At 39.3% G+C, this 27047-nt stretch overlaps 1 protein-coding gene across 3 annotated transcripts in view; it reads right to left on the bottom strand.

Annotated features, from left to right (window-relative positions):
- The window catches only part of TMEM200A (transmembrane protein 200A), a 114574-nt gene extending 90443 nt beyond the window's left edge, over window positions 1–24131 (bottom strand). For all 3 annotated transcript variants that reach the window (XM_075268059.1, XM_075268060.1, XM_075268058.1), the window contains exons 1-2: window positions 23941–24131; window positions 23030–23385 (exon numbers count right to left, since the gene is read on the bottom strand). The gene's annotated coding sequence lies outside the window, so the exon portion shown is untranslated. The remainder of the gene's footprint in view (window positions 1–23029; window positions 23386–23940) is intronic.
- Window positions 24132–27047: the final 2916 nt, after the last annotated feature.

Raw genomic sequence — 27047 nt, 5'->3', positions numbered from 1 at the left:
TAGAAGTTTAAAGGCTGTGCTGATACATAGTGGGAACAAGTGTCTATTCCTTTGGCTCACTCCGTACACTTAAAGGACTACAACAACGACAAGACTTTGTTGGAGATGCTGAAATATACTGCTCATCATTGGGATGTTATTGGAGATTTTAAGATGGTAGAGTTTCTTATGAGTTTACAGGGTGGTAACACAAAATATCCCTGCTACCTTTGCCTAAGGGACAGCATGGACAATAATGCGCATTACCACCAGAGGAACTGGCCATAATGTACTGAGTTCTCTTTAGGAAAGGGCAATGTAAAATGGGAGCTTATATGTAAAGTGGAAGTTTAATATCTCGACACTTCCAGTACTGTATAATGACATTATTTTTCTATGACATTTTGTTATTGTATATGAAGTTAGACAGCTGAACATAGTCGTTATTTTTACTAATATCAGACATTTTTATTGTTTTTGATGCCCTGGTCATAAAAACAAAGTTGATTAATAATCATTTGTATTTTCTGTAATGCCAACCTATGCACTGTTAGGATATAACATTTGATTTACAAGGACAAAAACTCTGTTACATAGTGTTATTATGCAGAAAGTAACTAAACTTGATAAATAGAGAAGGTGATCCTGGTACTAAGAGGTAATTTCAAAATCAGAAAGGATTGCTGCATATGGGAGATTAAACTCATGATGACCTTTAACACTCTCCAAAGGGGGTTAAATCAGGTCCAGGGGGGGCCACACGGTGGCTCAGTGGTTAGCACTGTAGCCTTGCAGTGCTGGAGTCCTGGTGTTCAAATTCCGCCAAGGGCATAAAACCATCTGCAAAGAGTTTGTATGTTCTCCCCGTGTTTGCATGGATTTCCATCCCATATTCCAAAAAAGACATAATGATAGGGAAAAATGTACATTGTGAGCTCCATGTGGGACTCACAATCTACATTAAAAAAAAAAAAAAAAAAAATCAGGCCCAGGGTTTTATGATGTTTTACAACAACTAGACAACACGTCACTGATCAAAGGAGCCATAAAACCCAGAGAACTTTCCTGTGAACTGACATATATGTTTTTTTAAACTGTTTATTTACATGTTCTGTTTTCCATCTATTTTGCATCTAACACTCCATTCCTGTATAAATATGCCTACCTTCAGAAATTCTGTTATACAGTCCTGATAAAGGGACCTTTAGTAGTCCCGAAAGCTCGAAATATGTCATCAATATAATTTTTTTAAGTTAGCCATTAAAAAAGGTATCAACTACTGAGGACTTCTCTCAAAAAAAATTTTCATTTCATATCCACTGGCTAACACGGTACAAAGATATATTTTTTCTTATACACTGGTGTTATAGGAATTCAAAAAAATATCTTTGTCCTCTTGTAGAATTATTTTTCTTATCTAAATATTGTTCTATTACGGCCATTGAATATAATTCGGAATAACTGGAGAAACAATAACTTTTTCTGTGTAAATGATTATCTTGTATACTATACATATTTCTGTATATCATGCTATAGAACAGTGCAGGGATACCGGCTGAGGAGTGGAGATGCCATTAGCGCTGATTCGTCTGTTAGCTTCTTGATTAATTGGGTTAATGCACTTTCTGTATTAAACTGAGAATGAAATAATCTCCCTCTGTCCTCTGTGTACTGTCACCTTGCTTCCGGCAGTTTCCATCACCTGCTGTCTCAAAAGATATTCAGACTTTTTTGCGCACCAGTTTTTCAGTACTCTCTCTTTTTATCTCTTAGGTAGACATTTGTATTCTGTTTAATATATTTAAAAAAAATGTGTGCATCCCTCCACATACACAACTCATAGTGTATGTGTATATGCGATCAATAGTAGTGGGATATTGAACATACCTTTTTGTGTCAAAGAACAAATTGCCGCTGAGAAAATCAGCTTTTCATTCACATGCAAATGAGATGTTCCGTGCAACGGGGCATGAATACATCGGCCTAAGCAGTGATATTATTCAGTGGTCAGAGAACATCAGGACCTGTCAATACTATTAGGCAGTAGAGCTGAGATCATGGAAATATACTTATTTTCTTTACGATCCAGCAGAAATGTGATTTGATTTGGATATTGTTCCTAATATTTGTTCTACAATGCTCTATTGCTACTATTGCCATCGTCCACTTTTCTCCATCATGCGCTACCTTAAGAGAAAATGGGTGTTCTGGCAAGAACTGGGGGCACTGAACAGCTAAAAGAAAGTTGATATTACTGTCACCAAAATTGCATTTTGACATAAAAAGAGAGAATTGTACGTGTACTATGCCAATACAACCCCTAGAACAGTGATGGCGAACCTATGGCACGCGTGCCAGAGAGGGCACGCAGAGCCCTCCATGCTGGCACGCGTGCGGTCACCCGGATCGCTCACCAACAGGGAATCCGGTACAGGATTCCCCGTTGATGAGCGATCACTGCCTTCAGTTGTATGTGCAAATGCACATACAGCTGAAAGCTGTCAGGGTAGGCCGCGGATCGCGCGACCGCGGCCTACACTGGCTGCAGAGTTTGACCTCTGCCCCGACGCGGGCGCGATGACGTCATCAGCGCCGCCAGTGACAAGAAGGTGGATGCCGGCGGCTCTTCAGGGGTGAGTATGAGAGTGGCTCACTGTGTATATGATGTTGGGGGGAGCGCTTATAATACTTGGTGGGGTGTATGATACTGGGGGGGAGTGTATAATACTGGGGGGGCTTATAATACTGGGTGGGGTGTATAATACTGGGGGGAGTGTATAATACTGAGGGGGCTTATAATACTGGGGGGAGTGTATAATACTGGGGGGGCTTATAATACTGAGGTGGCTTATAATACTGGGGGGTGTACTAAAGAGCATATAATACTGGGGGGGGGGGCTATTTATAAGCACACAATACTGTGTGTGGATGCCACTGTGGAGCATATAATCCTGTGGGGGGGGGACACCTACTGCGGAGCATATAACACTGGGGGGCTACTGTGGTACTGTGGAGAATATAATATTGTGTGGTGGGCCCACTGCAGAGCATATAATACTGTCTGGGGTCCCCTCACTATTTATATCACACAGTATCTGTTTTATAGCAGACGTGATATTAGTACAGGATGTAAGAATATTACACGGTAACTATAAAACAGATCCTGTGCAATGTAAATAGTGAAAATTAATTGTTCAAAGTACCAAATGCCGAGACCTTTAAATTTCAGTACAACGTTTGTATTATTGAAAGCTCTGTAAAGCCCCACATGACTGTAATTTTTGGTCAGTAACTGTCCGCAATTGTGGATCCGCATAGTATTAAGTCTATATTGTCGTGTTGGCACTCCGCGAAAATTTTGTGTGTTTTGGGTTGCAGTTTGGGCACTCGGTCTCTAAAAGGTTCGCCATCACTGCCCTAGAACGACATAGTTTAGAAGGAACTTTGGTTGTGATAGACCCCCTCTGACAAAAGCGGATATTTTTTCATTATCAGGATAGGCCTATACAAGAAATATGGTAAAAGTTGCTCCATGTAAAATCCCCTCAAAAAACAAGAGAGCGCTCCCTTCGGGTAGAGAAAAAAAGACACAGACACAACAAGGTTTCTTCATTATAAGGGCTGGGAATCATGTGTATGAGGTCTAAAATATAACTTTTAGTAAGTTAGACCCGATAAAGCCACTCATTGATGAGTGTCTTAACCCTTTCCCGAAATTCGCCGTAATAGTACGGCGCTGCCGGGAAAGACTTCCCGTAAACCGCCGTAGTACTACTGCGGCTGCATGGTGCGCCCATAGAACCTGTGTGCGCACCATGCCCTGCGAGTGTCAGCCGTAACATATGGCTGACAATGCCCTGTAACACCCGTGGTTGGAACCAGGTCCGATCGCGGGTGTTAACCCCTGAGATGCCGGCAGTCAACTTGACCGCCGGCATCTAAGGGGTTTTGGTATATTATGGTGCCAATTGGCACCCCCCGCGATGGTTTCGGGGGGTGCCGATGTTGGTAATGGGCAGCCCGGGGTCTGATCAGTGACCCTGGGTCTGCCCCATGCCATCCCCTCCACGTACCTGGTTGATCCTGCCAAAAAGGAAGCTGTCAGCCCCGTGTGTCTACACAGGCTGACAGCTTTCTCTACATTGCAATACACGTGCCCCAAAAATCCCTTTTTCCCCCATATAAAATGTTTTATTATGTAAAATAAAGAAAAATAGAAAAAAGCATTACATATTTGGTATCACCATGTCCGTAATAACCTGAACAATAAAATGAAAACATTATTTAACCCAAACGGCGAACATCATAAAAAAAAAACACAGAAAACCACACAAAATAATGATTATTCACCTCCTTTCCCTTACAAAATGTTCAATAAAAAGTAATCAAATGGTCAGATGAAAACCAAAATGGTACCAATAAAATGCAGAGGTCATCCCGCAAAAAATAAGCCCTCAACCTGCTCTGTCTACGAAAAAATAAAAATGTTATGCCTTTCAGAAGATGGTGATGCAAAAATAATTGATTTTTTTTCCTAAATTGAATTTTATTCTGCACAAATAGCAACGCATTAAAAAATAATATAAATGAGGTATCGCCGTAATCGTACCGACCTGCAGAATAAAGGTAACAAAGGTATCTAGGGCTATGCAGTACCCTGCACGGGAAAAAAAATAAATGCTAAAAAGCAATGCCAGAATTGATTTTTCCTTTTACATCCCACCCACCCAGAAAGAGTTCTAATACCGCAAACACCAAGCCCTCATATGGCCACATTGCCAGAAAATAAAAATCTAGCTTGTACAATGTGAAGACAAAACCCCTAAAAGTCGCCAAATCATTAGGACATAAGTGGCTGCGACTAGAAGGAAATGTGTAAGCGGTGCGAGCGTTTTCAGGGGACACCCCATATTTAGAGCTTATGAGAGAGAATACACCAGCACTGATCCCCCAGAATGCTCCTCTTCCCCATCCGTGTCATAGGAGCTAGTGGGAAAATAGAATGGGATTTGGTGTACCCAATTTACTCCGCACAGCTTACATATTCACTTCGGGGTAACTAATGCTCACTACATCACTTGATAATTTCTTTGAGGGGTGCGGTTTTCAAAATGGGGTCACTTTCTAGAGGTTTCCACTGTTTTGACACCTCAAGGGCTTTGTAAATGCGACATGGTTCCTGAAACTGATCACAGCCAGATCTGCTCTCTAAAAGCAACTTGGTGCGCCTTCCCTTCTGCGTCTCACTGTGCGTCCATATATTAGTTTACACCCACAAGTGGGGTACTATGGTAGTCCGGAGAACTTGCATAACAAATTGTGCGATGCATTTTCTCCTTTAACCCCTTGTGAATGTGCAAATTCTAGGGCTAAACAAAAATATTAGTAAAATAAAATCAAATTTGAAAATTTCACCTCCATTTTTTATTAATTCCTGTTAAGCACTTATAGGGTTAAAATACTAGGTATATGCTGTTTTGGCTTATTTAAGGGGTGCAGTTTTGAAAATGGGGTGATTTATGGGGGGCTTTAATACAAGGGTCTTTCAAAACCCTTCATAACTGGATTAGTCCCTTAAAAAATGGGTTTGGGAAATTTCCTGAAAATTTTGAATATTGTTGTTTCACTTGTAAACCTAATAATGTCCGTAAAAAATAAAAGGGTGACTAAAGTTTGATGCCGACATAAAGCAGAGATCTGGGACATGAGATTTATGATATAATTTTGGCAGTCTGACTATCTGTATGCAATACACATAATTTCAAACTTTATAAAATGCATATTTTTAAAAATTTCCACCAAACTTCCTATTTTTTCATAATTAAACACAAAACATCAACCAAAATTTACCATTAACATGAAGTACAATGTGTTACGAGAAAACAATCTCAAAATCACTTTGGTAAGTTAAAAAGTTCCAAATAAGATGCTGACTGTTTTTGAATAAAGTTATTAACATATAATGATAATTCACTCATGAATTTATGGGGAAAACACATGGTTACTGGCAAGCACTAATTCATGTACAGTAAGTACCTGAATAATGAATATAATACTGATGTAGCAATGCCAACAATGATATAAAGATATTCTTGGGCTAGTTTCTCTTGGCTATAATAGCTACAAAACTAGGAGCCACCATGGTAAACATTACTAATCCAAAGTCTGAAGATCGGAAATTAATTCATTTTATAATCAAAATAAATATCAATCTAAAATATACGGTGATTAAGGAAAGTAGAACAACTTGAAGAAAACTATGATGTAGATTTGCAGATGTGTTTTATGCAAGCACCTGCAAGAAGAGTCTGATTGCAATTTAAGTAAGATTACAAAATAAATTAAAATATGCAAATAAAAAATACATTTTAGTGAACATTTAAAAGAATTGTAGATTTACTGGGAAAAAAAGAATCTTCTCTACAGTACTATACTGTGCTATACATCGGCCTTACATTCCTCTTAACTTCCTGCCCACAAGAGTCAGCTTTATAGTCAGTCGTTCCCCTTGCTAAATTTGTTGCCATTCATCCACAACCCCCATCAGCTAAGGTTATCCTCTGAGAGCTCTAAACCCTCTATAGCTGCTGTCTTCTCCAAGTGTTATATAGTCTCCAAGTGATGTATATATATATATATATATATATATATATATATATATATATATATATATATACAGTCCTATGAAAAAGTTTGGGCACCCCTATTAATCTTAATCATTTTTAGTTCTAAATATTTTGGTATTTGCAACAGCCATTTCAGTTTGATATATCTAATAACTGATGGACACAGTAATATTTCAGGATTGAAATGAGGTTTATTGTACTAACAGAAAATGTGCAATATGCATTAAACCAAAATTTGACCGGTGCAAAAGTATGGGCACCTCAACAGAAAAGTGACATTAATATTTAGTAGATCCTCCTTTTGCAAAGATAACAGCCTCTAGTCGCTTCCTGTAGCTTTTAATCAGTTCCTGGATCCTGGATAAAGGTATTTTGGACAAACAATTCAAGTTCAGTTAAGTTAGATGGTCGCCGAGCATGGACAGCCCGCTTCAAATCATCCCACAGATGTTCAATGATATTCAGGTCTGGGGACTGGGATGGCCATTCCAGAACATTGTAATTGTTCCTCTGCATGAATGCCTGAGGATTTGGAGCGGTGTTTTGGATCATTGTCTTGCTGAAATATCCATCCCCGGCGTAACTTCAACTTCGTCACTGATTCTTGAACATTATTCTCAAGAATCTGCTGATACTGAGTGGAATCCATGCGACTCTCAACTTTAACAAGATTCCCGATGCCGGCATTGGCCACACAGCCCCAAAGCATGATGGAACCTCCACCAAATTTTACAGTGGGTAGCATGTGTTTTTCTTGGAATGCTGTTTCTTTTTGGACGCCATGCATAACGCCTTTTTTTATAACCAAACAACTCAATTTTTGTTTCCAAAATGAAGCTGCCTTGTCCAAATGTGCTTTTTCATACCTCAGGCAACTCTATTTGTGGCGTATGTGCAGAAACGGCTTCTTTCTCATCACTCTCCCATACAGCTTCTATTTGTGCAAAGTGCGCTGTATAGTTGACCGATGCACAGTGACACCATCTGCAGCAAGATGATGCTGCAGCTCTTTGGAGGTGGTCTGTGGATTGTCCTTGACTGTTCTCACCATTCTTCTTCTCTGCCTTTCTGATATTTTTCTTGGCCTGCCACTTCTGGGCTTAACAAGAACTATCCCTGTGGTCTTCCATTTCCTTACTATGTTCCTCACAGTGGAAACTGACAGGTTAAATCTCTGAGACAACGTTTTGTATCCTTCCCCTGATCAACTATGTTGAACAATCTTTGTTTTCAGATCATTTGAGAGCGGGCTGTCCATGTTCGGCGACCATCAAACTTAACTGAACTTGAATTGTTTTGTAGAAAGAAATGGTCCAAAATACCTTCATCCAGGATCCAGGAACTGATTAAAAGCTACAGGAAGCGACTAGAGGCTGTTATCTTTGCAAAAGGAGGATGTACTAAATATTAATGTCACTTTTCTGTTGAGGTGCCCATATTTTTGCACCGGTCAAATTTTGGTTTAATGCATATTGCGCATTTTCTGTTAGTACAATAAACCTCATTTCAATCCTGAAATATTACTGTGTCCATCAGTTATTAGATATATCAAACTGAAATGGCTGCTGCAAACACCAAAATATTTAGAACTAAAAATGATTAAGATTAATAGGGGTGCCCAAACTTTCTCATAGGACTGTATATATATACCTTAAACTTGAAACTGAAATAAAGGACTATATATTCGCCTTATTGATTCTGTAAGATTCCTGTGATACTTGCCAGCCACTGGTTTTTATTGTGTATCAGCAGTATTGTATGTGATGACATAATCTTATTATGTCCTGTCAAGCAAACAGGAGCTATCGTGTGCTAACGCCATAAAATCAATGAGATATTAAATCCAAAAATCTTTAAAACTTGAAAAGCTAGAAGCCAAGTGCTTACAGCATCACAGTTAGATATATATCTAGATGCAGATTATTCCAAGATTAGGTAATACCTTGGATGGTTGTCCTATCTCTCCAGCAAGCGACCCCCTGCTACCGTAGGCTACATTTGTCACAGTTTCCAAGTATACCAAGTTTTATTTAATATTGTGAGCAATGTTAATTAAATATCAACCTCTAATTCATTATGTATAAGTGTAGGTAAAGTATAAAATAGGATACATTTTATTTTTAATGTTAAAGGTTTCATTATTAGTATTCTGTGAATTTAGATTAAAGTAGTATTCCAGGATGTTAAATTGATGGTCTATTTGGGCCCTGGTGCTCCAACAAGGCGTCTTCCATTCTACTAGAATAGGCCACCTGTATAAAATTCCAAAGGCACCCTTCAAATTAGGCACTGTTTGGACAAGTAATAGTCACCAGCAATGTTCTAGAAGTGTAAATCATCCTGGTTCAGTGACATCTACTTGGAACTTGCGTCTTTTATTTTTCCCAACTACAATTTTAGTAGCGGAGAGACAACAGGCAGATCCCCCACCAATCTGATGTACACAGCCAATTCTGTTGCCCATTTTATAAACAAGACAAGGCCAGAAGCTGTTGGCTTTGGCCCTGTATAGTGAAGTCAGCAGGCACTGGCACACAGACATTATATAGTGACCATAGTTATCTGTTTCCAGCCTTGTGTTGTCTACAGTATAGTCTATAGTACAGGCATCTGCAGCAGCCCTGTACAGCTTATGGCCCCCCACAATCAGAAAGATATGGCTTATTCTAAGTATTGGCAATAAAAAACAAATTCCTGGACAACACTTTTAACAACAGAGGAGAGGGAAGAAAATAAAAAAAACTGCTAAATTGCAGCATAATACACAGTTCTGGAGAAAGCAATACTTCTCCAGCAGACAACTGTTTCTGGCTCAGTGCTGTGTATAGTTTGGGGTCCAGTTGTGACCACAAACTGCTGACCAGTACGAAGACTGGTTGTTGCCCCCTCTTTTCAAATATTACTATGAGCTCTCTTAGGGTTAGGTAATCTAATGTTTTCTCTCTATGGATTTTTAATGAGATGAATTAAAGAAAGTTTTTAACAGTGGAACTTGGTGCTTAATATTTACATATTTTTTGGATATGATTTTTTAGCCCAATTGTCTGTAGGATGTTCTTTCCATTCACTATTGTGGACTTTACACAGAATGAATACGGCAGTTCATTTGTACTCATGATCGAGGTGAACTGTGTTTACATTTTCTATTGCAATATATTCTAAAGATAGTCTATAAAAATTAATTAATTGTCAACCACTTTAAACCAGTCAGCCAAAAAGTTAGTAAATATCTTCAGATCCAAATTCAATAAAGATATTGGGTAAAAGCTGGAACAATGCATAGGATCCTTCTCTTGCTTACGCATGACAGTTATGTAAGAGAAAAGCATAAAGGGGCTCTGTTCATAAACTGTTACATCGTTTTATCATTAATGGTGCTAAGACCTCGGCATAGGCTTCAAGCTTTCAAGGGATGTAACACCATGCCTAGTTTAAGTTTACACAATTCTTTCCATTCCGGTCACAATCGACATACATTCCCCTTGACACATATGAGCCTCCCTGAGCAATGCCTCCAAGAAGGCTGTAGAAGCGTTCACCTAAAAATAATTCACTAGAGTCTGGTATAAAATATCACGTGCAGCTGGATTTAGTCAGGAAGGGCTCATTAAGGAGCTCATGGTTAGGGTACAGGCAAGGTGAGGAAAAGTCTAGTTCAACCAATCCCAGTGAATAATCAAGCCAAGAATGCAAGCCCATTGATGCTGAGATCAGGGCTTTTAAGCTAGGGATATGTCCAAATCAATATCCTATATGGTGCAGATATGAATAAAAGGAGTATTGTCTATCTGTCAAATTGTCTATTCTTCACAGGTTGCAAAAAGATGTAAGGTTATGAATGCAAACTAATCTGAGAAATTCAGGCTGTGGAACAAAAGAGAAAATTTGGGTCAGGGTTTCCCTATTTCTACGATTTAAAAAAGGGGTATTAAAATCCCCCTATCCCTTGAGAACCAGCACTATGGTACAAAGGGAGGACAAATGGATGAGCAATGAGGTTAAAAATGGACGCTAATTAGTATTTGGGGGGGTCCAATGTGTATAACATCACCAGGCATTCACATAGGGTACCCTGAAAATTCAGAAAGCCTCCATCCTGACCTCCAGCAGTGGACAGGAGTATGCCATCATATGGGTGACTCCAGACATTTTATAAGACACTGGCCATAAAAGCTCATAGAAAAATTACAAGTACCAGAAGAATCAAGATGGGTCTTCTTTAAGAAGATCACATTCACACAAGATTTACACAATTCCGGGAATGCTTCAACCCCTTTACATTAAAAGTGAGGACTCTAACCATGGTTGATGAAACAAAAGAGCAAGTTAACATGGTTGTAGGATGGCTGTCTCAAAAAAAACAGCAACTAACAAATAACAGCAATATTCATCAATATCGAAGAAGGAAACAACTCCTCCTAGAATATGGATCAGTGGGGTGTCTGTGCCAGTGACCAATTTCGGCATCTCCTAGTCTGTTGCCATGTGGGAGACTGAGGAGGAACAGTAGGAACAAGGTCCCATTTGGGCAGCTTTGGTTGAGCATATTATCTAAATGTCCACGCCACGTGAGGGGCTTAGAGTTGCAGAACTGCTGCCCTTTTGTGTTGCGAGGAAGAAGGGGAATCTTCAGCTGTAAAGCAGGTGTTGGTCTTGGATTAACATTTTCTCCTACCATGTATTTATGCCTACTAAAGGTACATGTTTCTATATCTTAAGATTTGTAATTGAAAACCTATAAAATCTATTCACCCCCTCCATCTGCTCATAACATCTTATTTCATTTAGATTATAGTTTTGACCAATGAACATTAAGCAGAAATATATTCTTATTTGTCTGTGTGTTCCAGTTTGGAAATTGTTCAAGACTACAGTTTATTCGGTTTATAAACGTTTCTAAATATTTAGATGCAGTAATAACACCAGTCTGGTTGTCATGCATCTATTTCTGCAAAAGTAAACCTGGATTTTGACATGTCAGTATCTTCAATAAGGTAAATGTTTCCCTCTGGTAACCTAAAGTGTTGGGATAAGACGGTTTTGTTTTTCCCTTGGGCCAGGTTTACATAACTGAATAAAAATGTATAACTTTGAAATTGTATGAAACATTTATTCATTTGGTCCTGAAATAGAAGAATGGATACATCATTTTACTGGTAAGAATAACACAGCTTGGGTCTGCTATTCTGTTAAAACACATTCTGAGATTGTTGTTCCTTTCTGTTCTACTAACATAGCATGATCCCTTTCAGGGAAAATGTGATTCCGACTTAAATGTGATAGGGCTTCAAACAGAGTCTTGCACATTGACCAATATTAAAAAAAGATACAACATATGTAAATGAAATCTGAGTTTTTTCTATTGCTTAGTCTACATGGGATGTACTACTAATCTGCTGAAGAACCTCTAGAGCGATGATATACCTGACTACAGCACCCGAATGCCTGTTGCAGTGACCATGTGGGGGTGACTGATGCCAGTGCTGCAGTGCCAGAACCAAAATCTAGTGCAAAGGAGCTGCAGTTGGGATAGGGGGACAAAGGACAGGTGAGTATTGCTCCTTTTTTATTTTAACTCCTTCCCTGCCCTCCACTAGCGTTTTTGAAGCCTAAAACGCACTTTAATATATTAATATGCCCCAATCAAGTCTATAAAAATAAAACTGAGGCACATGATCACAATCATTAAGATATTTTCTGACATAATGCAATGAAATACCATGAGCATGTCTGAACAACGCAGCTTAGCTTTCTGGGTAATATTTTAACATTTATTTTGTATGTACACACTAAGGCACAGTTGGAATTTTCTGTCTCTTGTCCCCACCATTTTCAAGCAATCAATGTTGATAGTTTTGGTGCCTGGCATACTGTTTAGGCTCTGTACTGTCAGGAGGGCGGTGTCAGGCAGAAGCAGAAAAGGGCTGTGATTCTGAGCTCTGACACTGGCTGCCTCTGATTGGAGCTCTGATTCACATCCTTTTGTCTGACACTGCCCTTCTGACATTACAGAGCTTAAATAGCACATCAGGCATCAAAACTAACTGCACTTGTTGCTTGGGAATGGTAGAGGCTAGAGAAAATTACAACTGGAAAGATGGTTGAACTGACTATGAAAATAGGTGAGAAAATGTCACGGAGTCTGAAGTGGAGCATGACATATCTATTCGTAATGTATATTCTATTATTCTTGTTTGTTGAAAAAATAAACAGATTTTACAAGTCAATTCTTGATCTAGAATCTTATTATAATTGCCAAGGTTTTCCAGGAAAAGATACAAAATGAACTTAGCACTCAACATGACCTTTAGTGGTGCTTGTAGCAATTTATAAGAAAAAAACACTGTATAATATGACAAGGACATTAATGATCTCGGAAAAAAGCACCAAAGGTCAACTTCAGATTAACAATACAGTAAAATGTAAAGAAAACCTAACAACTGCATAACAGTGAAGTGGAAGACGGCTACAGCAGCCATATAAACAGGTACTGTATATCAAATGTATCAGCCATATTTTATATTATGAAATACACATGCTAATAAATATTTGTTTTTATATCCTGTTGTATTTTCTGATGGTACAATTTTTTATACTATTTTCTGTTCATGATCATCAATTCATCCATTTTGCCATACCCACAAACAATGGAGGATGCAAGAAGGAGAGGCAGAGGAAAACCAGAGGAGGCAGAGGTGAATCAAAGTGCACGTTAAAGAAATAAAAGAGACCAGGAGACATAATAGGGCATATTTACTATACCTTGTATGGCAGTTATCTGGCATGCCAAGTCATGAAAAGGTTAAATTATTTTGTGATACCCATGCCAAATTCATTGTCGGGAGTGTGGTGTGTGGGTGCAACAAATTTATTATTATACAGGTGTAAATAATGCCTTAAATATATGTCAACTATGAGCTGCCGTAGATTTCGGTTTACAGGTAAATGGACCTGCAAAGGATGTGTTTGAGTTATAAAGGGGCGTAAGCCTCTTCATGAACTACGCGCACCGTCTGTCAGGACAAGGGATATGCAGACTGGCCTTTAAATACAGCAGTCTTTATAAATCTGCCACAGTGGCAGTTTATAGGCAACAGCTCATAACACTTCAAGCATCATGGATTCATGTCCATAAAAGATGGAGGCACAAATAACTTACTCCAAAGTTCACTTAAGTGGTGTAGTGTGCTGAAATGTCAATACTAGAGATGAGCGAGTACTGTTCGGATCAGCCGATCTGAACAGCACGCTCCATAGAAATGAATGGATGCACCTGGTACTTCCGCTTTGACGGCGGCCGGCCGCTTAACCCCCCGCGTGCCGGCTACGTCCATTCATTTCTATGCGAGCGTGCTGTTCGGATCGGCTGATCCGAACAGTACTCGCTCATCTCTAGTCAATACCTCTTTCTCTCCTGATCCTAACCAAAGTTATTTTTGGAAAACCCAAGATTAATGTCCACTTTCAAGACTCCAGACATCTCTGTGTTCCATGGTCTTCCCTAACTACCTAGAGAAAGCTGCGTTTCTTCACATTCTCTGGTAGGTTAGAGCATGTATGCCATTTCATAAGCCATTCCTGATCTGCTCTATGATGGAGTGCAGAAAAGGTAAAAAGTCACAGTTTTTGTTAAAAAAAAAAAAAAGTACTTGTCAACAAACTGTTCTTCTAGTTAACTTATATGGGAGAGTGTTCAGATACGTTCTCTGATCTGAGTAGAAGTCTCACTGTGGAGGGAGGAGAATGAAAGTTACAGTAGCTGTGATGGCCATCACCATACCCGGCTAGGAGAGGTAACAACAACACTTTATCTAGTAGACTACAGATGTTACAACTAGGGAGGTAAGGAAGGCAGTCTTAGAGTATGGCAGCCGTGGTCATATGGTATATGATACAGCTTGGGAGTCTGTACTAGGAGAAGACTGGGAGCATAATGTTGCTGAGGGGGAAATTGTGACTTGGAATACTGTCCAGAAGGAAGCCAAGTGCTTAATGTTCCCTCTGCTTCCGTTATAACTATAGGGAAACCGCCAGCGTTTCCATAGGTATAATTGACATGATACGATTTCCAAAACCGCAATGGCTTTGGAAATCATAGTGTGTGCGCTGATTGTATTTTTCAGCAATGTGTGAATGGGATTTGTTTCTTTCCACTGTGTTTCCTCCACGTGGGGTCCCGGCCTTAGGAAGACTTTTTATAGAAATTTGGAGAATGTCTATTACAATGAGTGGTTATGTGCTAATGTTAAATAAGAATATGTGGCTTGCAAATAGCAAACGATCTTATTCCAAAGGTATTTAGTTGAGATGAGGTCACTCACTCAAGTTTATTCATATCAAAAACACCAAACCACGTCTTTATGAACCTGCACCTCTATAACACTATACCTTTTCCATCAAATTTTATAGTGCACACTATGCATTGCTGGAGGTAGAATTCTCTAGGTATCTGCCAAACCCAGATTTATTTGTCATATGGTAGAAGGTGATCCATTAATCCAGAACATGTTTCCACTGTTCCAGAGTTCAGTGGCACCATGGCATTTTGCATGGTGAACTTGGCTTCTGTGTAGCTGCTCAACCATGGAAACTCATTTCATTTGATATTCCCAATTCTCAGTTCTCGTTCAGTGTCACAGTTAATAAATCTTAGTGACTGAAGAAACAAAGGATAGGCTAGTTTTGCTTGGTGGATGAGCAGTTGCTACTCCTTAATATTTCTGCCATATAATACTGGCACTTACAGATGACCAAGACAAAGCTTTCATAAGCTGACTGGAAAAGCTGGCATCCTTTCATAATGCCCATGATTGGGGATTCGTCAAGGAATGGGCAATGTTTAAGTAAAGCTCTCTACAGTATAATGTTCAGTACAAATTATAATAGTCTTCCTCATAACGAATACTGGTCCCTAAGTATCCCTAAAGATTATAATGTCCTTCAGTGGCCCCCACATAGTATATTGTTCCCATATCCCACTCAGGGTAATTCCATCAGCCTACACACAGTGAACTTCCCCAGCACCCATACAGTATAATGCCCCCAGTGCCCAAACAGTCTATTGCCTCAGCCTCCACACAGTCTAAAGCCCCCAACCCCCAAAAAGTACGGGACCTACGCTATATCAGAGCAATGCCTATGTAGTATGACATACAGATACAAAATCTGACAAAAGATACCCTGAATATCTGAAATTAAAATCAGAGGCATACAGAAGTATAGCATGAGGCCAAAATCATAGGCATTTCCTCTTTGGTGCTAAAGAAATTCTTCAGGAACAAGTTTTTTGCTAGAAATAAGAGCCAGATTGTCTGATTTCAGGTTTATCAAATGCTAAATGAAAATTTTTTTACTCTGTATATTTTTTTACCAATGGAAGTCCCAATAGAAGGTCTCTTTTACCGAAAATCCATTCTATAAATGTCCTTTTAGGGAATAAGTTGCCTTGTTCATACTCATCATATAGTGGTTTTAATAAGAGTCTCTCACCTTGGCCCTACAAATAGCAGTCCATTGATTTAGGTGATGTATATTGCATCGCTTGTGCTGACACTGCAATCAAACTGAGGGTTTGCTGCCATGCTCCCAATACAATATGGTTAAGGTTCCATTACCAGGACCTCCTGTCATTTGCTTATTACTGCCCAACACTTGTAATAAAATAATATTATCTCAACTATACAGCCCCTCTTATTATTAATAGCAGCCAAATTTGTCTCCATACTCCAAAATCTGCTTAAGGAGGGAAGTAAATAACTAAAGCAGTAAATACTGGAGCACTAGGGTGTGCAAATGTTATTATCTGATTGCGATATGGTCCAGGGTTGTGATACCCCCATCAGATCTGAGGATGTAGAATGATATAAATCCATGAGACAAATTCATTCCTGTTCTGAGTGTGTCAAAGGTTGTCATTGGTTGTTTCCCCCTGACCCCAGACCCTACTATCTCTCTGAGTTTTGAAGTTCTGTTTCAATACCAACATTTTCATGTAATTTATGTAATTTATGATCAGGGCTACAGAAAAATATTTTTTGGCACAATCTGTCCTATTCTCTTTCAGTATACTAGTATACTACTGTGTCTATGCACTTGTCTGATTTTTGACTGACTATTTTTCACAGCCGTCAAAAAAACTGATTTGAATGAATCAGCTTTTAATGGATGTAAAAAGCGTCCATCTTCCATCAGTTAAAACTGGATCAGTGGGTTGGGTGAAAAAGAAAGACCAATGAAATTCAGTTTTCATTGGCAGTTAAAATTTACTCAGGAATGCAAAACTGCTCAGAAAAATGGACATTTATATCACTGTCATGTAAATAAGTCCTTAGTTTTTTCAGTGACGCTAGGTTCACACTTGCACTATCTCTCCATTGTTCAGGGAACCCGAACAACGGAGAGGCGCACCACTAAAACACAGTTACACATGGAGTCCAGCCCATTGATTATAATGAGGTCCGTCGGGTGTCAGTCATTTTTAAACTCAAGCCGGCAAAGGAATAAAGTACTCCATGCAGGACTTTTTCATCTGCTGATTTTCGGCGGACTCTGCGATACAGTCCCTGTCACAAGCGAATGAGGCCTTAGCCATTAAAGGGAGTGAACTACTGAAGTCTTTCAGTTTTTATCTTTTACATCTTCAGGCTTAGGGCCCGTGCACACGATGTAACGCGGTGTTGATACTGATACGTAAACTCGTGTCAGAATCAACGCTTCAAAACAGAATCCCATTGAATTCTATGGGTTCCGTTTAATGCACATAACACATTGAAATCAATGGGTTTAAAAGTCTCCCATTGATTTCAATGTGTAGCGCACGTAAGATGGAACCCATTGAAGTCAATGGGATTCTGTTTTGAAGCGCTGATTCTGACACGAGTTTACATGTCAGAATCAACTCCGCATTACATCGTGTGCACGAGCCCTAATACTGTGTAATGATATATATTTTTTCTATGTCTGGGCAACGTCTTTATTAAGGAGACACATGGTAAAAAAAAAAAAGTAAAAAAAGTAAAAAAGTTTTGTAAACCATTATCACGTTCTCACAAAATCCAAAGCATCTTACTTTCAGGTGATATATATTTTTTACAAAATATAAAAGACTCCATGTAACAAAAAAGATGAAGTGCCTGACTGGATTATCAAGAAGTGCTTAGGTTTTAGTACTTATGAATCTGTGCTTGCATGAATAAGAGATAAGAAGTATTCATCCAAAAACCACTCGATAATCTAGGCCCAAGGCTTGAAAGGCAATGCGAAGCTTGAACACAGATAACAAGCACTTGTGCTCGGGAGTCTTCCTAAATGCTCCTAGTGAATAAGACACAAGACTGCACCTTATAAGACAGTGCCGCAGTTATGTGCAGTTTATAGGGAATCACTTCTTTTCAATCACAGATTTTCTACTTAACATGACTGTTCTATTCAACTGCCACTATAAAATTAAACTGATTTAGGGATAAAAATAGCAGAGTCCTACTTTGTGAGTGTCACCTAGATACGGCTGTTTTATAGCATGCGGTAGGCTGTCTACCAAATTACACAGCAATCATGTAATTTGTCATTTAAATAAATGAATGACAATTAGAATATACAGCATCGCTGGTTAAAGGGAAAGTGCTATAGACAGCTGTGCCCAAAACTCCGCCTTCAGATGTATAATACAATACAATACTGAGCAAGATATTGTATGGACATGAATAATACATTATTGCAGAACACTATGGCTATGTGATTGTGTGTACGGATGGAAGGGTTTTTGCATCATAATACAAAATATAAAAACTACACTGCTACAAGGGCCACAACAAGCTACCTCCGATCCACAGGATAGGGAATAACTTGCTTACTAGTGGGGGACCAATAAAAACTTGGGTGTTTATCACATCGGTCAGTGAATACATACCACCGATCCATTCAATTCAATCGTTATACCATGGGTGTGTCTGGCAGTTCTCATAGAAATGAATGGAGCAGTGAAATGTATTTCCAACCTGCTACTATATTCAAAATGGGTAGCAAAATACCTCAGTTCTCGTGATTGTAGGGTTTCCAGCGATCAGCACCCCCACGCCCCCAATGATCAGAAATGATTCCCTGGATAGGAGGTAACATATGGTTACTGTAATACCCCTTAGTAAGTATTATAATATACAGGACACCCATTCTTGATTATTGACTGTACCCGGCATTGCAGCTAAGGCCTATTAAAATAAATGTGACAGTGCTGTAATACATGACACAACCCTTAGATGTGTATTGCACTGTAAATCACTGAGATAGATTTTTGTAAATCACTGAGATATTTTTGCAAATAACTGAGAGGCAAGTCATTCCTATTGGGATGGCAGCATTCTATATAAAGAACTTTGCTCTCTAACCAAAGAAAACAGTGCAATTCATTATTTGATGAGCCCTCTTTTAGTCCCTTGCATCATAGTAGTAGTCTTTTCAGGAATGATAGACCGAGGTGTAGTGTTTACTAATTTACAAGTCCAACAATTCTGCCGTGAGTAAGCCTGTTGCTGTCCATACCGGGGAGCAGTGCTGAAGGTATAATATAGGGAAGTAAAGGAGTAACTATTAGTGCCAGTTCAATCATTTAAGATTTATTGTTTGCATAGGTTTCCTCCTGGTACTCCGGTTAACTCCGATAGGGAATGTAGATTGTAAGCACTACATGGACAATGTCTGCAAATCGCTGCAGAATATGATGGCGCTATATAAGCAAACAAAATAACTAAATAACCGCTGCAAACTCATGTCTGGGCAACCATTCAACTTCACTGTCCTGCTGTCTACAGTATAAATCACTTGTACACTGGTGTTATTCTCCATTATCCCTCTTGGTTCCCTGGTGGTTAAAAGGGTTTTCCAGCAAATCAAAATCAAACTAATAGGGCTACATATGGGAGCATTACCATAATAAAATGTTATTCACTTCTACCTGGGGTCCAGATGTTGCTTGCGTTTCCACTGTGCTTCATTTCCTGATGTCTCCCAACACACAGGGAATGCTTGGACTTGTTTGACAAATTAAGTACAAGTGGGCCCAATGTAAAATTAGTTGGGGGCAAGATCAATGCCAATACCTTTTTCTGCCATTAATATTGTATCTTTGAATGCTTAATCATTGGCCATAATGGGGGGCCACATCAGTCAGTGATCGGCTGACATAGAATCTTTGAGCATTTCTGTTTGTGTTGGACACTGCGAAGTGTAGTGCAGCAGGTCCCTGGACAATGTCTTGACTGGAACAGCATTGGATCGAGAAGAGGTGAGTAACCTTTATGGTAATACTCCCATACTTAATGCACCCTATGAAATTTAGGTTTTGGACCTAGCTGTTCATAGATCATGCAGTAGTGTATGACATCAAACACCAACTCATACCATTTCTTAACCCTGCTAGTATTTCTGGAAAAAAAAGGTACAACCATAAGCATGACATGATTCTTTATTCTGTTGGTTTCTTGCTAAAGACCACAATATATCTCTATATGAAATTTACAAAGGTACAGGAGAGCACCATGGAACCCCTTAGGTGCCACAGTCCACTTCCATTACACTAAAAGTTTGTGCAGTAGGGAGTAGTAATAAAGCCATATGCATGAGATCTAAGGGCTAGATCACATGGGGTAAAATGTTCAAACAACAAACAAACCGCTCGAGGAAAAAGGAAATGACCGGTTGCCATTGAAAAAGAAGCAAGCTGTCCTTTCTTCAGGCAGATTCCGCGGCTGGTTCTGCCGCGGACATCCACCTCGCGACACCTCCCTCTGGACTAGGCCCATTCATTTGGGCCTAATCCGAAACAGAAAGCCAAAACGGGATTCCGATGCACTGCACCGGCATCCCGTCGCAGCAGCCGCAACAGAACGTGTACACACAGATCCCCATGTGAACTAGCCCTTGGTCCTGTACTTTAGATTCAGCTAGCTCTGCAAAGCAAACTCATCAAATCTAAACTTTTCTTCATGTTACTATTTCCCGGGAAGATGCTAAGGAAGTTTTTGAGATACTGTTATATTAGAGGATGCCAATTTAGCAGTTACCTGATATGTTTTTATAGAAATCCTGCCAATAGAGGGATGTAGAACTACAGTACGTGATATATAGGTGTATACAGCATATCAGAACTGCTGAATAAAAAGCCAAATGAATTCTGTCGGACTCCTATAAGAGAATTCTGCCTACCCACCTACATAGGTAGATTGGCAGACTTCTGGGTGCAACTATTGATACAGAGAAAACCGCCATTCAGCCTGTGTGGCAGGATTGAAGTACAATATTTCCAAACACATGTAATACAAGAACAGGATAGCTCTGATACTACAATACTGGGTAAACCCATGAGGGTCTGGCAATATTCTGACAGGCTCTAGGCTGCCATAGATTGTCTGTATGTACTCATTGGTTCACTGGAAAAAGTGTTTGGGGAAAGTGATATTTCCCTCAGCTCTTTGTTGTGTATTGGGCAACTCTAACAGCTAAAGCGTATTGATAATTGATTATTATCGACAACATAATACTGCTGGATAGGTCATTGGTATTGGTTTGAATGAGGTCTACAATGGAGCTGGGTTACCTCAGCTTACAATAGCTGCCATTCAAATGAGTGACCTAAGGACAGGTCATCACCATCTAAAGGCTGGACAATTATGTTAACCAGAGTGGTCAAACTGTACATAAGATTTTGTCAGGGGGACAGCAGTGCTTTTGTTCTCAATATTTATTATTAATATCCGATGGTTAGAGGGTACTTGGAGCACAATAATTGTATATTGTTACTGTCATGTCAGATGTGTGACTTTATTTACAGTACTCTGCAGTGCCTGTGTGTAACCAAACATACAGTGACCCCCTTACAGTATCATTGTAGTCAACAGATGATTTCTAAGTTCTTATGATTCCTGTACATAAGCGCAGTCCTTATCTCTGGAAAAAAAAATTCATTCATTCATGTAATACTGGCAGTTATACTAGCCAACATAGGTAAAAAGAAAAACTAGAATTATACAATAAAGTCCTAAAATACAACTCCTTTTTATCATCAAATATATTGTAAGGTACGCTTCTCCAACAGGAAGAGTGATCAACCCTGTAATATTCCATCTACTGAGTGTCCAGCTGCCAATGTTCTGTCACTTGGAGATAAGTAATAAATGAATATATTCCACCTTCTCTATTCACTATCGGTATAACCTTCCTGCCCCATATAATGAATTGTTGGCATCTGTGGTCAGAAACCTGTAATGTGCAATTCCCTTAATACACCACTACACACATTCCCAGTCATCTATAAATAGCACATTATTATTTCATACCATTATACCTGGGAGAACCACTAATGGGTTTGAAGACAGAGAATTACTCATTTATGTCTGGAATAACAGCGGCACAACATATACAGTAGGAGTCTTCACAATATGCATGAGAGATCACCCTGCTTTACTGAAGTCATGCTCATCCATCTACAGTATAAGTGTTCACTTAAGAAATAGATATTGCTTAGGTAGAAAGTTAGGTACATAGAATAGAATCATAGATAGATATACTGCATAGATTCCTAGACAGATATATATATCTGAGATAGATAGATAGATAGATAGATAGATAGATAGATAGATAGATAGACTGGGTGAATAGACTCAAAGCTATAAATACAGATGGGTAGGTACGTAGATAGATAGATAGATAGATAGATAGATAGATAGATAGATAGATAGATAGATAGATAGATAGATAGATAGATAGATAGATAGATAGACTGGATGAATAGACCCATAGCTATAAATACAGATGGGTAGATAGATAGATAGATAGATAGATAGATAGATAGATAGATAGATAGATAGATAGATAGATAGATAGATAGACTGGATGAATAGACCCATAGCTATAAATACAGATGGGTAGGTAGGTAGATAGATAGATAGATAGATAGATAGATAGATAGATAGATCGATCGATCGATCGATCGATAGATAGATAGATAGATAGATAGATAGATAGATAGATAGATAGATAGAATGGATAGAAAGACTGAAAGATAACTAATTTACAACCACAGTACTGTAATCCATTGCTTCCTTCATTGTAGATGAGCATAACAGGCAGGTAACACATCCCCAGGGACTGTTTACCTGCTAGGAATAGGACTGCACCTTGATGGAAAATACATTGAACTGAGCTGACCTCAGATTCACGTGATGACAGACATAGAAAGTGCATTAAGCTTTTCAATCTCTCATAACTGTTTGCGAAATAGAATTTTTCTCATATAAGTGAATATATGAGTGCGGAGACTAGCAGAGCAAGCTCTTATGTTTCCTGATGACACGTATAGCACTTAACCAGATAATGACACAATGACAGATTGTCACATCCCCTGACTTCCCAGATAGGGGTATTGGTCTCACCTGAACAGAGTGACAAAGCAGCCTCCACTCAGCTTGTCCTCTGTGGCTTCATGGAGGTGGGAGGCTGGATGGTGACTTCCTAAGCTGAGCCCTGACACGTGTTTCTAGCAGGCATAACATCCAGCAAGTGGTTGCCAAGGCTGAGCCTTCTGCCTGGGCTCTTGGCTGGGATGGATCTTCGTGGATCCTTCATTATCCATGATCCAGTGGTCACCTCACGAGTGGCGGGAATTGAGAGTGAGATTCTTGACCTACAACCAATCCAGACGTAACCAGCAAGAGTTAAAAGGAAGAGGGCCCCGAAGACGAACTGAATCCGCTGTGTATACGATTATCTCCAGAAAAGGAGTTTATTCCTTAGGGAAAGAAAGCAGGAAATCAGATCTAAATAAAGACACTCTGACCAGCTCGGCCACTTTCTTTAGAGTTTGACAAGCTATATTGTATAAAATCTGTATTCACCCTCAGACATCATTAGCTCATATTTTACTATCTCATATAGTATACATACTATATATCTGTGTGTTATACAGCATGCAGATGGCTTACATTCAGGATCAGAAACTATATATTGTCTAAGTAACCCAAAATCAATATGGGAGTGACTAGTTATAAACCGCGTTCACCTCATACATGAGAGGAGGAAAGTAACTTTTTGAGCAAAATAACTTAGAAAGGAACATTCCAGTCTAGATACATCACAAAGGCAGATGCGTTTCTGTGTCATTTATCAGTAGGATATAGAAATGACAAGTTTCATGCCTAACCCTAATGTAATACTGATATATAAGAATTCAGATAAAACTGATTAAAGAAACAATGTATTTATCCTTTAACTTTACACTTTGTTCGGTTTTTCCTATGTCACGCAGACAAGACATGATACAATTAGAAAAGTGTAAGAAACTCACCTTAGATACTGCTGTGGCTTAGTCCCAATAGCACGTGCAGCTCCCGGCTGTACCTAGTGGTTACTGCAGGTGGAGCAGACCTTCTCCACAGGTGGAGCAGACCTTCCCAGCTATGGATCCTCTCCTGGTACAGGGTAGAGTTAGAACAAGGCGCAGCTTTCTTCTCCCTGCTGCTCATCCCTGCTACTGATCATTGCTCTGCTATCACTAGGAAGAGTGAGGGGGTGGAGAGGGACTGATAGGAGGAGCAGCAGTAGAGGAGGGGTGAGCTGGCACCCACACCAAGATAAAACAAAGATGTGCTGCTCTATTTCCTAGAAATATTCCACTCTATGATATAGGACAGAGCTCGAGCCATAGGGGTCAATTGTCCATAAAATGAATAGGGACATTAACTACATAAACATTTCTCTGGCTTGTTTTATATACAGTTATTTCATTATTTCAGCATCATTTTATATCTTTAAATAAAAATGGCTGTGATAGATTTTTGCACACTTTTGCTCTACTTTTTTCCTTAGCACCCCCTGCGGCAATGAATACGTCAAGCACTAATAATGGCAGCGTTGTACGTACAGCACACCCATTCTTTTTAACTACATAAGAATACAGTAAAGATCTTTAATTAATGCTTTAATGGGATGTGTTGCCAAGGTAACCATTATAGATATGAAAATGTGTATAGTATTTAGATGTGTTTGTGTGTGTGTTCCACATATTCCAAAGATAACATAATTCCTTTAAGAACGCATATTATTTTATATGACTCTGTAAGGTTAAATTCACACATAGCAGATTTGTTGTGACTGCATAAATCCATTCACATGATTTGAAACCAACCCCGAGACTTTTCCCATAATTTCAGCAGCAAAGCTGCTGCATGTGATTTTACCCCTAAACTCACAGGAATAGATTATTGAGTAATGCTGCTGTCCATGTTAACTATTGATACAGAACACGCCAAAGATGCCGTTATTGTTACCACATTTATGTATCTTTGCTTCTTGCATACGTTTATTTATTTATACACTTTATTTGTGGATACGATGTGACACACTTGTAAATAATTTCGCACTTGTGTCAATTTTAACTATAATATACTATGGCACTGATCACTTGGTACGAATTAGGCACTGGTTAACAGCACAGCACCATATACAAGCATAAGCTTAGACATAACCATTTTCTGAACAATTTATTCATGGTTTTTATGATTAAAGTTATATCTAATTCTAATATGTTCCTTCACATTCACTCCCCAATGCTTTCAATGTGGCCGGGGACTGGGTGCGGGAACATAGTGTATCTTAACAATATGATGATGCTTCCTGGTTTATGACTTTTATGTGGGTTTGTAAAGTAAGTGCAGTTTCAATATACAGAAACAGAGTTGACATAAAGAAGGCTGGAATATTTTGTTTCTAGTTACAATGGCTATGGTATTTGTACATGCAGTAGTTGGCTGTAAGCATCTAACAGGTAGATCCAGGCTGACACGCTTTGGGATCTAATGAAGTTTTGCAAAACTATACACTGCCATCTGGTGGTCAGTTTATGAAAAGCTAAACTTTATTAATTAATTACTAGCAAGAGGACCTGGCTTCGCATGGGTATATTTCATTTTTTGTTTGTGTAGTGGCCCTATAAGAATTGCCCAGTTTTGCACTGCTGTATTTTGTACGTCCTTTGTGTGTTTCTCTGCCCGTGACTTCGTCTGCGTGTTGTTGGCGTCGATGACCCGCATATATTCAGCAAAATGCTGGCGTCGATGGTTTGCCTGCTCCGGCGTTTCGGCAGCTCTTAAGCTGTCCTGCTGATGAATTTGTTCCTCACGCTGTGCCTGTGATTGTTCCGGCATCTCAGCTGCTCGCTGGGATGCCATATAATGAGTGTGTTGTTAGCGTTGATGATCCACCTGCTCTGGCGTTTCGGCAGTCATCAAGCTGGCCTGCTGCTAAACTCATTCCTCGAGCTGAGTCCGTGATTGTTCCGGCATCTCAGCAGCTCACTGGGATGCCATATAATGAGCGTGTAGTTGGCTTCGTTGATCCACCTGCTCTGGCGTTTCGGCAGCTGTCAAGCTGGCCTGCCACTGAACTCATTCCTTGCGCTGTGCCCGTGATTGTTTTGGCATCTCAGCAGCTTGCTGGGACACCATATAATGAGCGTGTTGTTGGTGCCGATTATCCCAGTACGCTCCGCTTGAGGAGAACTCTGTGACTTCTGACTACCTTCATAGATCTCGACAAATTAGATTTTCTATTTCCCAGCATGTTTAAAAGTAGCAAACTGCGAATTTGGATTAAAAGTGTTTTCCCATCTAGCGTGTGAGCATGTTGCCTGGAGCTGATCAGATAATATGCAAATGCCTGTACACAATGGACTGAGGGTTAGCTGAGTATTTACACAGAGAGATAACAGCCCTGAGACCTAAGATAAGCAGCTGCAAGAGCAGTGTAATATAGTAAGTGAACATAAATTCATAACAGTTGTGAAGCAATGCCATTTACTGGGATAAAAAGTAGCCTATGTTTTAATCGAGGTTACAATCTATCTATGTGTTGAATTTCATTCAAATCCGTTGAGCCGTTTTTGCGTGATTGAACAACAAACAAACAAACACACAAACATCCAAAGTTTCACATTTATAATATTAGTAGGATAGGCTTGCCTAATGTACATTCTGGGCTTGTAGTATGGCTACTTTAACAACATGTTAGTGGTGCAAGCTAACATTGCACATTCTTTCTAACCTGCCCATCAAAAAACTAAAGCAGTGGTTTACTTGGTTGCAATGGACAACTGCTATACTTTTTGTATACATTAGTTTTCATCTAGAAAACACAAAATGGCTATTATAGTTTTATGTCTCAGCTCAAATATCATGGACTAACTAGAAACCAACAAAAGGGGTCACAGGACCTCTGATCTTTTCAACAGATGGTGGTCTTAGAGTTCAGAACCACACCTATGGCATGTTATTTGAAGTCTATGAGTCTATATGTAGGTTTTATGCACACATTCCTCCTCATTTCTAATCTATGGACATGTGACATACACAGTACAAAACAGTGCATGGGATTTTCAGCTGCATTCCCCAGATCCCT

The sequence above is a fragment of the Leptodactylus fuscus genome, chromosome 3 (assembly GCF_031893055.1).
Source record: "Leptodactylus fuscus isolate aLepFus1 chromosome 3, aLepFus1.hap2, whole genome shotgun sequence".
Lineage (NCBI taxonomy): Eukaryota > Metazoa > Chordata > Amphibia > Anura > Leptodactylidae > Leptodactylus > Leptodactylus fuscus.
Note: the sequence above shows the minus strand (reverse complement) of the source record. Positions and strands in the feature narration are given on the sequence as shown.